At 45.2% G+C, this 14,828-nt stretch overlaps 1 protein-coding gene and 1 pseudogene across 1 annotated transcript in view; both read right to left on the bottom strand.

The window, feature by feature from the left end:
* The window catches only part of LOC147737916 (uncharacterized), a 33,295-nt gene extending 18,867 nt beyond the window's left edge, over window positions 1-14,428 (bottom strand). Inside the window, exons 1-2 of the mRNA XM_086924996.1 lie at window positions 14,355-14,428; window positions 13,646-13,698 (exon numbers count right to left, since the gene is read on the bottom strand). The gene's annotated coding sequence lies outside the window, so the exon portion shown is untranslated. The remainder of the gene's footprint in view (window positions 1-13,645; window positions 13,699-14,354) is intronic.
* LOC147737917 (uncharacterized) lies at window positions 10,238-12,339 on the bottom strand (annotated as a pseudogene).
* Window positions 14,429-14,828: the final 400 nt, after the last annotated feature.

Raw genomic sequence — 14,828 nt, 5'->3', positions numbered from 1 at the left:
CAGAAAAAAGCAATACCCAAGGTAAATATGAAAAACTAACCAGATGCCACTCAAGAAAGAGGAGCCTATCTTTTAGGCACTTTGATAACACGAGAACTCCTTCTTAACCAAGAACTCTGCACCATTCCCTGCAACAGACACTTGTCTGTCACTTACATGGTTTTCACTTTCATTCTCACATTTTCCATTTCTAGCCACTCTTGTCATATTTCAACATTGTCCATTCGAACCACGAACAGCATTGCCTCTAACCTCGATGACTCTAACAGGATCTCTAGATTTCGAAGATGCATTTCTTAGCAAAATGGTGTCTTCCTGACACGTGCCAAATCAATCATTGCGATTTTGACCTCCTGGACATATTTTTCCTTACACCTCACGTCCCTTTGACACCGAGCAACACTGTTTGTCACTCAATTTCCCGGCATCATCACTTGCTGTAGACATTCATCACATCCTTGATCCATCACCTCCATCTTCAAAAAGGACACAATGAGGACACCTCTTTCCTCCCCCTCATGAGTGTAAAAGGTGCTTTACCAGAGATCGAAATAGGGACACAACGAGGACACCTCTTTTCTCCAAGTCATGAGTTTAAAAGTTGCTTTACCAGAGATCAAATGAGGGATACACAGGGGACACCTCTTTTCTCCATGTCATGAGTGTAAAAGGTGCTTTACCAGAGATCAAGTGAGGTGTACAGCTATAATCCCTCCCTAAATATCTGGTAGTTACTTCACAGTCAACTCTAGATGTCACCGCGCTCCGGATACACTCCACTAGAAACCTGTTGAATCTCTCCACTTCTAGTTGGCCTGAGGGTGGTACAATGGTGTGCGTAAATGTTTCACTCCACATTTGCCTAAAATCTCTGTCATGGTGGAAGAAGTAAATTGAACTCCATTGTCAGTGAGCTGCTCCTCGGGAGTCCCTTCTTTAGCAAACACTTCACAACCAAAAGGAATCACAGAGTTTGTGTTGGGTTCGGCTATACCACGTACTTCCACCCGCCTGGAAAGATGATCCATCATGACAATGAAGTGTCTCATATTGGAAGGTAATACATGAAAAGGGTCGGGAAAAAAAATCAACCACAACTCTCTGCCACACCTTACCAGGACATGATACAGGCATAGCAGTAGGCACAGAGGTCACCAAATGTGTATCACTCAAACAGCATGGTGCACAATTTCTCACTAATCCTTCTACCTCCACATCCACTCCAGGGCACCAGAAATCATTTCTTATCCTACGCTTAGTGGCACTCATACCCAGATGGCCTACATGAGCTGTCTCCAAAATCTTTTGGTGGAAACATCCTGGGGGAATTAACTTATCACCTCTTACCAACAATCCTCCTTGCAAAGATAACTCATCCGCCACCTTGCAATAAGATTGCAAAGAATTCTCCAAAGTTTTTTCCCTCTGCCCACCAAATTTCCCAAAATTCATGACCTTGGTCAATACAGTATCCTCCCTCAACCGATCACACAATTCCATTAAATTGGAACAAATGACCAATTCTTCAACTTATGCAATGATACATGCCGCAATTTATTCCTGTAAATCTACTGAACACAAATCTAATGGTAACCAAGACAGAAGTCCACTCTAATGTTCTTTCCTCCTGTAATATGAAGCACACTAAAACTCCAATAATTTGATAGATAATCTGGCTTAGGATCTTAATTTGGATCCTAGACAAAATAGCAATGAGAGGTCTGTGATCGGTCCTCAAGCTAAATTTTCTTTTCAAGAGATATGGCTTACACTTGCCGACACCCCAAACGCATTCCAACATATCACTTTCTATTACAGAATATTGTGTTTCCAAATCTTTCATGCTTCTGGAAGCAAACCCTACAGAGACTTCCGTCCCATCCATTACTTGTAGCAAAAAAACTCAATGCCATATTGTAGGAAACTGGCTATATATATACTACACAAAAATGAGGTATAGTGTGTATAGAGACCAAGTGAACCTAGAGGTAGGCAGAGGTTAACGTTAGATAGAACCTTACTCTTTAAAGTGGTAGCTTGGTCCAGCAGTAAGGCAGTATCAGAGGACAGTGTTAAGCATTTGATGTACACACTCAGTCAGCAAATGACAAATAAACATGTCACAGGTATGCATTAAATACTTTTCAGTAATAAGTTACTGGATATAGAACAGTTTGAAAATGCAATAGAAATTGTACTTTGTTTGATTTACAGGGTATGCAGAAGGATGCAACAGTTAGCAAATACAGTACATTGAAATGAATATGCTTTTTCAGTAAATGAAAGGTAAGTTACTTTCTACGTTACTTTCCTTACTCAAAGATGGATACCTAGATTCAGCACTGGGACATTTCCTGGAAACAGGTACATAAATACGTTTTGGTTATTCACATGATTTTTAAAGAACATTTTTAGGTTTCCAAACTCCACACTTGGAAAGTTTTTTGAGAAAAAGTGTCAATGTTATCCTATGGAGAGAAAACAGGTTAACAGTCCATAGGTAAGTAATTGACTGTGGGAGTTAAGATTCTGGGGTTAGACGCAGGGGTCCCCTAGGGTCAGTGTTGCACTGTTCTTACACCCTCAGCGGCACTGGGGCGGCGGGGTGCAGAGTGTTGAGGCCCACTGTTATCCTAAGGGGGACAGGGGGTCTCCGGATGGTGGCTGCTGGCTAGCAGGTCACTGGGTTGAGAGAGGAAAGCTCCTAGGCTTATGGTCAGGGCAAGTGGGGAAAGAAAGTAGCACAAAAGGTGCACCCTCAGCGGCATTGGGGCAGCCGGGTGCAGAGTGCTGATTCGACATTGGGTGCCCTGTTTTTTCTATGGAGAACCTCAGGCAGGGAGACGAAGGACTTCTGGGTGCGTCCACCACTGGGAGAGGTAAGTTGGGAAGTTAAGGATTGGTTAGGCACCATCGGTTTGGGCACACAAGGCCACGGGGCGTCGGGGGCAGGGGTGACTTCTGGGGTCGGATCTTCTTACCAGCTCCTGGTCGCGTTTAAGGGGGCCTTCTGGATTTAGGCTGCATTCGTCAGCTGGAGGCTTGAGGCAGGTCAGGGGTCACCGGATCTCGGGTCAGGATTACCGGGGTGACCTCCTTGTGGTATATTTCCACTCGAGTTCGGGCCTGGTTCGGCGGGTGCAGAGTGGGCTGTATTTACGGTCCCTGACTGCTGCCAGGGGTTGCTGTTTGAACAAATCCGGTGTTCACAGGAGATTCAGTCTTTAAAGTGAAGGCAGGCAGGTCCTCTGTGGTTTTTGAGGTTGCTGGCTGCAGGACACACCGGGATTTCACAGGAGCAGGTTCGAGGGGAGGCAGGCCTGTAGGACTGGGCCCAAGTTAGTGGGCGCTGTCCTCTTGTTAGTTCTGCACGGCTCTTCGGTCCTTCTTCTTATCTTCTTTTCTTGTCATTTCCGGATCTGAGGAAGCAAGATTCAGGGTGCCCCCTAAATACTAGATTTAGGGATATTACAGGTAGGTAAAGGGCATGGACCAATGGGTCCATGCCCTGGGGTGGGTACACCCCCTATTCTGCCACTCTCCAGTGGTAGGGGGCAGGAGCCTGTCCCTGGTTGGCTGGGTCCCCCATCCTCAAGATGGCGGGGACTCGAGGCCGTGCTTCAACCCGCTTCCCCCACCTGAGAGGTGGAGTTGGCAACACCCCTCTTCCTCACTTGTTTTTCCTGCCCAAAGTGGGGGGTAGAACCACTAGGGACCAGTTGCTGAAAGCAGCAAATTGTCTGGAGAGGCTCACAAAGGCGATATGCCTTTGAATCTTCTCCTTCGTGAACCCTGCCCATCCTGGAGGAGGAGGCTTGGTACCTCGTCCCAGGATGTGCATTGTTTCAGGTCCCCGAGAGCAGCAAGCTCTCGACCCAGGGGTCCCGAAACATGTCTGTTGGTGGCAGCCTAAGCAGCCACTCAGTCAGATCACTAGGAGTTGGTTGAGTTTCAGGGGCATCTCTAGGATTCCCTCTTTGGTGCATTTTACATTAAATCCCGCACTGGCATCAGTGTGGGTTTTATGTGATGAGAAGTTTGGTAACAAACCTCTCAGTCTTTAGTGTATCCATTATGGTGTTGTATATTTCATGATGACAAACTCCCAGCACCATATACTCTTAATGGCACTGGGTACTGTAGGGGCACAGGGCTCATGCACTTGTATCCTCACCGCTGGCATAGGGCAGCCAGCTAGAGGGGTGACTGATGTATGCCAGGGCAGTGGTTTGTGGGCATGGCATACAGGGATGTGTGCCATGTTGACTCTTCACTTTGTTCTGCACCAAGACATGTAGCCTGCAAGGGCAGTGTGTGAGTGTCAGGGTATAGGTCCTCTAAGGGTGGCACAATAAGTGCTGCAGCCCTTAGGGGCCTTCTCTGGTCACAGTGCCCTGGGTACCTGTGGTACCATTTACAAGGGGCTGACATGTGGCCAGAGATGCCAATTGGGGTTAGGCTTCAAAACAGTTTTAGGGAAGAAACATAGGCCCTGGGTACCTGATTAGAAGGAGCCCATTGCTTCTTTCAGGGTGTCTAAAGCCTTTTGAAAAATAACTGTCCAGTTTACCTTTATGGGCATTTACTTGGAGGTGGGTTCTGTGAGGGGAGCCACAATGGACCCATAACCCTTCACAACCCTCCTGTAGTATCCAGTCAAGCCAAGGAATGCCCTGACTTGGGCCTGGGTTGTTGGAGATGCCCAGTCCAGGATAACCTGGCTCTTGGGCTCTAAGGGTTGTACCTGGCCTCCACCAACAAGGTGGCCCTAGTACACCACAGATGCCCTAGCTGGCATTTGGATGCCTTGATGGTTAGGACTGCAGTTTGCAGGGCTTTTAAAACCTTCCCAAGGTGGATCAGGTGATCCTGCCAGGTGGAACTCAAGACAGCAATACCATCAAGATAAGCTGCACTAAAGGACTCCAACCCAGTCAGGACTTGATTCACCAACCACTGGAAGGTGACAAGGGCATATTTTAAACAAAAGGGCATAACAGATTTCTCATAGTGCTAATAGTGCTCTAACAGTGTAGCAGAAAAGCAGTGAGGTACGCACACATTACTAATTGATCAGAACAAATCTCAGTAGCGTTAAAAGATTTTTCAAATTGTATTAAACAGCAGGTCAGAATGCACAATTCATTGTGCACATATTATTCATACAGCAGCATACTGTGTACAGATTCCAGAGTACAGTAAACATCACTGAAGTGTACACTGATTTCTCCTCGAGTAGTAAAAGGCTTTGCAGCGTCCCATTATTTCTCAAGGTGCAGCAAACAGTAGTGCAGTGTGCACATATATCTCATTGTTTGGTAAACTACTGCATGCAATGCTTTATCATAGCCAATTACAAGTAATGAAGTGTGTACACAGAGCACAGTAAACAGCAGTGCAGTGTGCACAGATTCGTCAGTACAACAAAAAGCAGTGCAGCCCATATATTGCCGTAACACAGAAAAAACAGTGTGGTGTGAACAGATTACTCAGTGTAGTAAAAGCAGTACAGTGTGCACAGATCCCTCATATTGTCGTATGATGCAGTACAGTGTGCACAGATTTCTTAAAGTGTAGTAAGATGCAGAACAGTGTGCACAGATTCCTCATATTGCAGTAAGACGCAGTGTAGCGTGCACAGATTTCTTAAAGTGTAGTAAGATGCAGAACAGTGTACACAGATCCTTCATATTGTAGTAAGATGCAGTGCAGCGTGCACATATTTCTTAAAGTGTAGTAAGATGCAGTGCTGTGTGCACAGATCCCTCATATTATAGTAAGATGCAGTACAGTGTGCACAGATTCTTCATATTGTAGTAAGATGCAGTACAGTGTGCACAGATCCCTCATATTGCGGTATAATGCACCGCAGCGTGCTCAAATTTCGTAAAGTGTAATAAAAAGCAGTGGGCACAGATTCCTCAATGCTGTAAAAAGCAGTGAAGCATGCACAGGTGTCTCACAGTGCAGTAGGATACGGGTAGAATGCATGTGCAGTACAGATCAGTGCAGTGGTACTGATTCCTCACAGTGCAGTAGTATGTAGAGCAGCATGCACAGATTCCTCACAGTACAGGAAGGTGCAGTGGAACATATTTACCATAGTGCAGTAATATACAGTCCAGTATGCCGAGATTCATCAGAGTGCATTAGGAGGCAGTGCACACAGATACCAACTTACAGTGCAGTGAAATACAGTGCAGCACGCACAGACTCCTCACAGCGCAGTAAGATGCAGTGCACAAATCCCCTCTTTAACACACATGATGCCCACAAACACCCCCAGGGCTGGAAGAAAAGCCCCCTAGGGGCCCCGGATAGAAGAGCCCAGCTCAGCCCCAGGGGCCCTTGGATAGAAGAGCCCAGCTCAGCCTCAGGGGCCCCTGGATAGAGGAGCCCAGCTCAACCCCAGGGGCCCCCGGATAGAAGAGCCCAGCTCAGCCCCAGGGCCCCTGGATAGAAGAGCCCAGCTCAGCCTCAGGGCCCCTGGACAGAAGAGCCCAGCTCAGTCCCAGGGGTCCTCAGATAGAAGAGCCCAGCTCAGCCCCAGGGGCCCCCGGATAGAAGAGCCCAGTTCAGTCCCAGAGGCCCCGGATAGAAGAGCCCAGCTCAGCCCCAGGGCCCTTGGATAGAAGAGCCCAGCTCAGCCCCAGGGGCCCCCCGGATAGAAGAGCCCAGCTCAGCCCCAGGGGCCCTTGGAAAGAAGAGCCCAGCTCAGCCCCAAGGGCCCCCGGATAGAAGGGCCCAGCTCAGCCCCAGAGGCCCCCGGATAGAAGAGCCCAGCTCAGCCCCAGGGCCCCCAAATAGAAGGGCCCAGCTCAGCCCCAGGGGCCCCGGATAGAAGAGCTCAGCTCAGCCCCAGGGGCCCCCAGATAGAAGGGCCCAGCTCAGCCTCAGGGCCCCCGGACAGAAGAGACCAGCTCAGCCCCAGAGGCCCCCGGATAGAAGAGCCCAGCTCAGCCCCAGGAGCCCCCGGATAGAAGAGCCCAGCTCAGCCCGGCTCCTGCAGAGATTCCCTCCAGGATTATTCAGTCCATTTCTACAAACACAGCAGAAGGTGCTGACAATCTCCTACCTGAGCAGAGACCTGAGCAGAAACCTGTCCAGGCTCTCCCCCCCCCTGGGGCTTGGGGGGAGGGGCAGATATGAGGTCTGGGAGGGGGCTGATTTGGGATCTGAGGGGGGGGCAGATCTGGGGTCTGAGAGGGTCGGAAGATGAAGGTAACTGCCCACCAGACAGGGGTGCCTTTCCAGCTCTGAAGCAGGCTGAACACACCAGGAGAGGCCGGAAGTGATGTCAGCATCGCTGCTGGTGCTGTTTTTGCCACCGCTGACCCGGAAGAGGAAACCGTTCTCCTTTCATCCAATATGCAGTTCAGTGGGTTTCATCAGCAGGCGAGGAGCGCCCTCTGGTGGCCGCTGATGGAACAGCTTCCTCCAGGCTCCAGCATTGAATATTTCACATAAGCAAGCATTTATACCTGTAAAGACCTGGGGTTTTAGATTTTTAGATGTTACAGACAGGGTTGACACCTAAAACCAGCTGAGATGGCAACACTAGTCACAGACATGGATGGTCTTAAGACACACAATACAAAAATGGCATTTACAATCCAGCACGCCACACAGATGCAGCATTACTAGGCTGTCAGGGCGATGGATATGCAGTTTGTTTTAACTTCAGGGATTATTCATCTTGGAGAATCTTGGTTGTGTTAATGTATTTTATTATTGCATTGGCTGGTCTCTTTTAAAGCGGGTTTGAGTGGGAGCCTGACTCATGCACAATCTAATATTTAAACACGGAGTTGCATAATATTTGCTTTGGGTGAGTGTCCCAGATGGTATTTATGTATTATGTATACACAGCGTGATTGCGAGAGTGCTTGCATTAATTCAGGAGTGGAGTTTGAAGTGTGATTATATATTGAAAATTTCTGTATGAAATACAGATTGTGAGGATGGATTTTGGATAGAACTGACCAGGATTCACCCACTTGGATGTTTCATAGTTCGGGACTTTTCCACAGGTTTCTTGCGAAATAGGACCGGCTGGGTACCTTCCATTTAGGGGAGATGGCTGACACAAATTTAAGGAAACCCACCCCTTCCATAAATGAAAAAGGGAGAAGGTCCATTGCTAACCTTTTAGCAAGCTTCACATTGTACAACCGTGCCTTTGGGTGGTTGCGTTGGAACTGCCCCTCCAACCTAAGCATGCTGTTAATGGTAGGATGGATTACTTTCCTTTGTGGTGCTGTTGTTTTCATTAACCCACTTAGGCTCATGCTTCAAAAGTAACTGAGATCTCTGCCTGTCCGGATGCGGGCCAGCGTGTTGGTGTAGAGGAGATTTATCCAGTGCAGTATTTAAGAACCTAGTTTCACGCACATAAGCACTTTCGTTAAGTAAAACTACCCCAACTCAACCCATTGAAGTTGGGCATGAAGAATCAGGGGACGATATTATTGTGGTGGAAGGTGAAGAAGAGGGAGGCATTTCTAGACCTGTCCCCAGTAGTGTAGTGGTACCGTCCACATCCTCCTCAGCAACATCTGAGTGGCACCGCAGTAAGAGCCATACTCAAGCTGAGACACCACCCTTATTCATGGACCTGTTCGCTGGCCTGTTTCATTCGCAGGACACAGCAGTCAGTATACGTAGTGGGCCAAATTGAGAGGCCATATCAATGTATGCTGATGATGCATTTGTGTACCTCAGGAATGTGCAGGCGATCTACCACAGGTGATGGATGTTCTAGACGTTTTTGGTAGGACTTCTGGACTGAGGCTAAATTGGACCAAATCCAACTTATATTCAATGTGCAAACTCACAACTTAGAACAGGAAGTGCTGCCCCAATTAGCACTGGGGTGGCACCCTGACATTTTCAGGTATTTAGGGGTGAACGTACCACACCGATGATGAACTTATACAGGGCAATTTAGGTGATGTCCAATGTTAGCAGCTCCCTGTCGTTTTGGGGCTCCCTGCCACTATCGACCCATGGGTAGAGTGGAAGTTGCAAAAATGCTGTTAATACATTTATACTGATTTTCGACACCTCTAGTTTACCCGCCTCGGCGCTTCTGCAGGACATTGGACTCTGTTTCTGTTCTTATGGACTTAATCTGGGGAGCGGGCCACAAGAGAGTCGTGCTTCGCAAACTATACTCTACCTTGGAAGGGAATGGGGGGATGTACATATAAAAGACAAATAAAGAACTACAAACCACTGTGTGACTTGGAAGACGATTATTTCTCAATACAGCCCTTGATTGTGATCTTGTTACAGTTCTCACATTATCATCCGCACTAGAAAAGATGGGAGCATGGTGCGTAGGTAGAGCAAAACAGTGGAAGTCACACATTTCAATACAGTTTATTAAAAATGGACAAAGAACTTTAAGATTCAAACCACGTTTAGATCAAAAAGAAAATTTAATAATTATTCAGAAGCAAAATCTAAAGGTGGGCTGTGATGTAAGGCTCATTAATTAGCAAAAACAACTGTCAAAACCAAACAAAAAGGTAAATGAATAAAAAACAAGCAGATCCACTGAATCAATCAGGAAGTCACCTACAAAATTGTAGTTGACTTCGGCAGCTATGCTCGAGAGGGCAAAGATAAGTTTAGTCTCTGGTGATGATTAACACTGGAATTTGATGCGAGGTTTTTGGCTGAATCAGTCTCAGAAGGTGATGAGCTGCACAGAAGTGGCTTGAAGTGCAAAATTCCCACAGAGTAGAGTTGGGTCATCAAGTTGAACCTGAATCCACGGCAATCAAAATGTGTGAAACTTCAAGCAATTACAACAGCTGCGAAGTCTTTGGAGCTTCCAAGTTATGTAGATGGTTCAAGGTTGATGATAAGAGCCAAAGCATGGAACGTGGCAGGCCTGAGGCATGGTTAAAGGGATAGCAGGTTCCATTTGAAACAAAAAGAAGATGGAAAGAGGCCACTCGTGTGGATCTTTGTAATACGAGGCCATGTCCCATTAGAACAGAAATCATTAGGACTATTTAGGGTGGGGCCACGAATGGTTTGCATATGGTTGGCCTTGTCTTTAGTGGCACGGAGAATAGAAAATGATGTGGCGGGATGTTGCCAAGATTAACTACCAGTCCACCCATCACTTTTAGTTTTTCTCAATGATCAGCCCTACGTGGTACAGACATGAACAGATATTGGTCCCATAGAGACCTACGACAAAGGGACTTCTGCTGCAGCCCCCTGGTGAGGCTTGTTAACACTGGAAACAGTTTGAAGTTACTTGAATTCCAGATCCTAGCAGCGTGGCCTCAAAGTTCAGGATCGAATGGCCTTTGTGGGTCAGAGCCACTGCATATAAACACTCAGGGAACAAAACACACTGAATGGAATGAGGCCACAAATAGTTACAAAAGAATGAGGTTAATTCAAGCATTTCCATCCCTCGCTGTGCGCTGTTCTCAGTAGACAGTTTGTTGGACAATCAATGGATTGATGTCTTTGTGGCTGCTTCATGTAAATGTTTTGCGATGCTGAAAGCTCCTCCTCAGGGTTGACAGTGAGCACCTTTTATTCTCCCACATTGTCTCTCTTATGTGGAAAGTTACATTTACAGCTGAGGTTTTTGTCACATTGAGAGCACGGGTCATTTTCTTTCACGTTGTGGGTTCTCTCTTGTTGAATGAAACTGAATCTCCAGCAGACCCTTCCCTGGCATTTAGAACAATTACAAGGATTTTTCCAGGTAAGTTCTCACAGGTTGAGTGGGACTAGATTTCCGACTGAAACTTTTCCAGCATTCAGAGAGCTAAGAACGTTTTTCCCCAGTGTGAGTTCTCTCATGTCTAGTGAGAGTTGTTTTCAATCTGAAGCTTTTGTGGCATTCAGGGCACTGATATGGTTTATGCCCAGTGTGGGTCCTTTCATGCACAGTAAGGTTGGATTTCTGACCAAAGCTTTTTTGGCATTCAGAGCACTGATAGGGTTTGAGCCCAGTATGGATTCTCTCATGTAGAGTTAAACCGGATTTGTGATAGAAACCTTTTTGGCATTCAGAACACTGATACGGTTTGAGCCCAGTGTGGGTTGTTTCATGTACAGTAAGGTTGTATTTCTGACTGAAGCTTTTGCAGCATTCAGAGCACTGATAAGGTTTTTGTCCAGTGTGGGTCCTTTCATGTGCAGTAAGGCTGGATTTATGACTGAAGCTTTTACAGCATTCAGAGCACTGATAAGGTTTTTGCCCAGTGTGAGTTCTCTCATGGTGAGTGAGAGTTATTTTCCGACTGAAGCTTTTCTGGCATTTAGAGCACTGATAGGGTTTGAGCCCAGTATGGATTCTCTCATGTTGAGTTAAACCGGATTTGTGATAGAAACCTTTTTGGCATTCAGAACACTGATACGGTTTCTGCCCAGTGTGGGTTCTTTCATGTGCAGTAAGGATGTATTTTTGACTGAAGCTTTTATAGCATTCAGAGCATTGATAAGGTTTTTGTCCAGTGTGGGTCCTTTCATGTACAGTAAGGCTGGCTTTATGAATGAAGCTTTTATAGCATTCAGAGCACTGATAAGGTTTTTGTCCAGTGTGGGTTCTTTCATGTGTAGTAAGTCTGGATTTACGATTGAAGCTTTTCTGGCACTCAGAGCACTGATAAGGTTTTTGGCCAGTGTGAGTTCCCTGATGGTGAATCAGACTGCAACTAAAACTGAAGCTTTTTTGGCATGTGGAGCACTGATACGGTTTATGCCCAGTGTGGGTTCTTTCATGTGAAGTGAGATTGGATTTGGTACTGAAGCTTTTACAGCATTCAGAGCACTGATACGGTTTAAGCCCAGTGTGGGTTCTTTCATGTACCGTAAGGCTGGATTTGTGATTGAAGACTTTCTGGCATTCGGGACACTGATAGGGTTTTCGTCCAACGATAGTTTTCTCATGTTTAGTGAGGTGGGATTGATGACTAAAGCTGTTCTCACATTGATTGCTCTTATTAGAGTTGTTTGTTTCTCCAAGTTGGGTTTGTTCCTGTGTACATGCCATCTTAAGACTAAATTTGATTTCAGATTGTGTACTTGTTTATGTTACAACTCAGCATTAACTTCTAAAATACATTTCAGATGCTCTTCTTAACATATGTATTTTAACTAATGATAGTTTTTACCTGGAGATCATTTTCCTACCTTTAAAGGCACCTATCTAACTTGTCTTATTAACTTTCACTGAGGAGCCCCTTGTATTGATTAAGAGACCTCTCATGGATTCATTTTCTCCAAGTTATGCCTGGGTGAATTCTCTCAAGTTTAATTATTCTCATTTAGTGATTTTAGTTTATCACATTCGATTTAGGAGTTTTAAAAGCACTGATAAGGTCTTTGGGCTTTAGTGTTTGACTGTTAGGTATGTTTTTTCATACAAGTAATGACAGATGCTTAGGGCATGCCAGGGTGGGTTATGAATTATCAATAGCGTAACACTGGTCCCTTTTATACTTTCTGTTAGTATATGCTTTTTTGCTCAGTGACTAAGACAGGTACATGATCCACTTTGGAGTTACAGGACCCTTTGAAAACACTGGGATCAACCTCAAGAGACAGAGTTGGTGGGGGAAAATCTTCCTATATTGGAAATGGTAAGCCAGCATCTTTGGTGAATTGACATCTGAGAAAGCGTATTTACAATGACTTTCTTTTAAACAACCTTTTCTCTCCTCTCATCTTCAGGAGACAGAGACAAAAGCTTGCTCTTGTAAACCGAGGATATTAGTCTTTTTGACGGTTCTGTCACATCACAACACGTCTACGGATGCTGATCTGTTGTGGAGGGTTTGCGTCTCCAAAGCATTTCTCATAAACCATCAAACAGAATTTACAACACTGAGTATTCCCATGCGCACTGCGTGGGCATCAATTGTGGCCAATGTTCTCCTCAATCTCAGTTACTGACACTTGCTAAACATTTATGGTCATTTTCCTTTAGGGATTTGACAACTTTCACATTCACCAGTTTCTTCCGCTCCAACATCCTCACCATTCCTGGTACATAGAATGTGTTTCTTCTCAAGAGCTCAAGAATGTTTTAACTTTCCTTGTGTTTCTCTAAATTTAAACCTTCTTTTTTCTGTTCATGCTTCAGTCACCTGTAGAAACGGAGTCAGAAATTGTAAATGAACACAAAGAAAAAATATTTATGACCTTATACTTTGCACAAAGAATATATTGACAAAAACAAGCCAGGAAATCAGTTGAGTATCATTTCTGATAGTCGTGAAACAGCTCGGGACACTGTAAATCGGGAGCTTCGGATCACTGGAGCTCATGGATGTGAGAGAAAACGTAATTACTATTTAAGAAAGAAACACAAGTTGCACATATATTGTGACACAGATTCTCAGCAGCAGCCAACACTATCAAGTTACAATTTCTGTGGCAAAGGCTGGCATCACAATGAGATATTTGTAATACTTTTAATGAATTATCTCCTGTCCACCTAGACTGTTAATCTATTCCTTTTTCCAGTGCTCTAGGAAGGGACATTTTATTGAAGAAAGGATTTAGCTTTGTTGTAATCACTTCTTTAAATGCCACTGTAGGCTGACGCTGTGTCCAGTTAGCTCAGTGGAATTCACTATTTAAAATTGTGCGGATGATAAGGACTTACTTGGTGCCCAGAACTCATCACACTCCTCCGACAGGACCCAGGCACTGCAACACCTGAAAAAGAGAAAAAAACAGCACAACAGTAAAGGAAAAAAAAGGGTCTAGAAAAGAAAAACACAAAACAGAAGAAAGAGATAAAAGGCTATCTTCCACTCTCACCACATGTTCCTGCGCAGGAAACTGTGCAGCAGATGCTTGTAAACCCATAAGTTACTTCTAAAGACAGTGCCCCCAAGGTCAGCACTAGGTGCAGCTCCACCGGTTGCATCACCCTAAAGCAAGCCTTGTGTGCATGTGTCTTCACACACATATACTGTGTCTTTTGCTTGTAGTAGATAAGACAGAAAAGGATAGTTTAGGAGGACATAAAGAGATGGAAGTTAGATCAAGAGAGAAAAGACGCCGAAAGAACAGTCAGAGGGGGGAGAGTATCACGTGGTGTAGAGGAGGAGACAAATGTGCCAATAGTTAAGGAACTGCTGGGCAAAACCAACCTAAAAAGGAATCGGACCTGCACTACACCCCCAACATTTCCAGGAGGAATATGGCTCCATCATATTATTATCAGAAGTTTGATAACAACAAGAATAGTGCACAGAGGGAGTCAAATGTTGAAGCTGAAGAGACAAAAACAAAACAGAGATCAAGAAAGAGAATAGAGAAAGAAGAAACCGGGGAAGAGGAAACTTAAGAGTTATAGGAATCTTTACCTGACAGTTATATTATATTTTGTTCCTCCAAGGGTGGCAGCCACGCTGCACTGCCTGGTCATCCTGGAATACCTTGAAAGGAAGTAAAGAAATAGTTTTGCATCAGACGACTATCACACTTCATCACATTTTACAAATAACCGTCCTGAACTTACAACACAAAAGAATCTCTTGTTCTCAGGAGGCCATTGCGAAGCAAATATGGGTATGAATAAATACTTTTTTGGTTCACCAAGAACCATGATCCCTTGCTAGAAAAGGTCTCTGTGAATATGGAGTGCACCCACAGTCTCAGAGAACAAACCCCAACAACACAGTCCACTTCTTCATAACCCCCATCTTTCCATTTACAGACCATGAAACTTGCAAATCAAAACAATCTGGTTTGCAAAGGTATGTTAAAGTCCTTGAACATAATTCTGTCCACACTTCATAAATCAACCAGACTCTTATATTTATACAAACCATGCTCTC

Source organism: Lissotriton vulgaris, chromosome 1_1 (assembly GCF_964263255.1).
Source record: "Lissotriton vulgaris chromosome 1_1, aLisVul1.2, whole genome shotgun sequence".
Classification (NCBI taxonomy): domain Eukaryota; kingdom Metazoa; phylum Chordata; class Amphibia; order Caudata; family Salamandridae; genus Lissotriton; species Lissotriton vulgaris.
Note: the sequence above shows the minus strand (reverse complement) of the source record. Positions and strands in the feature narration are given on the sequence as shown.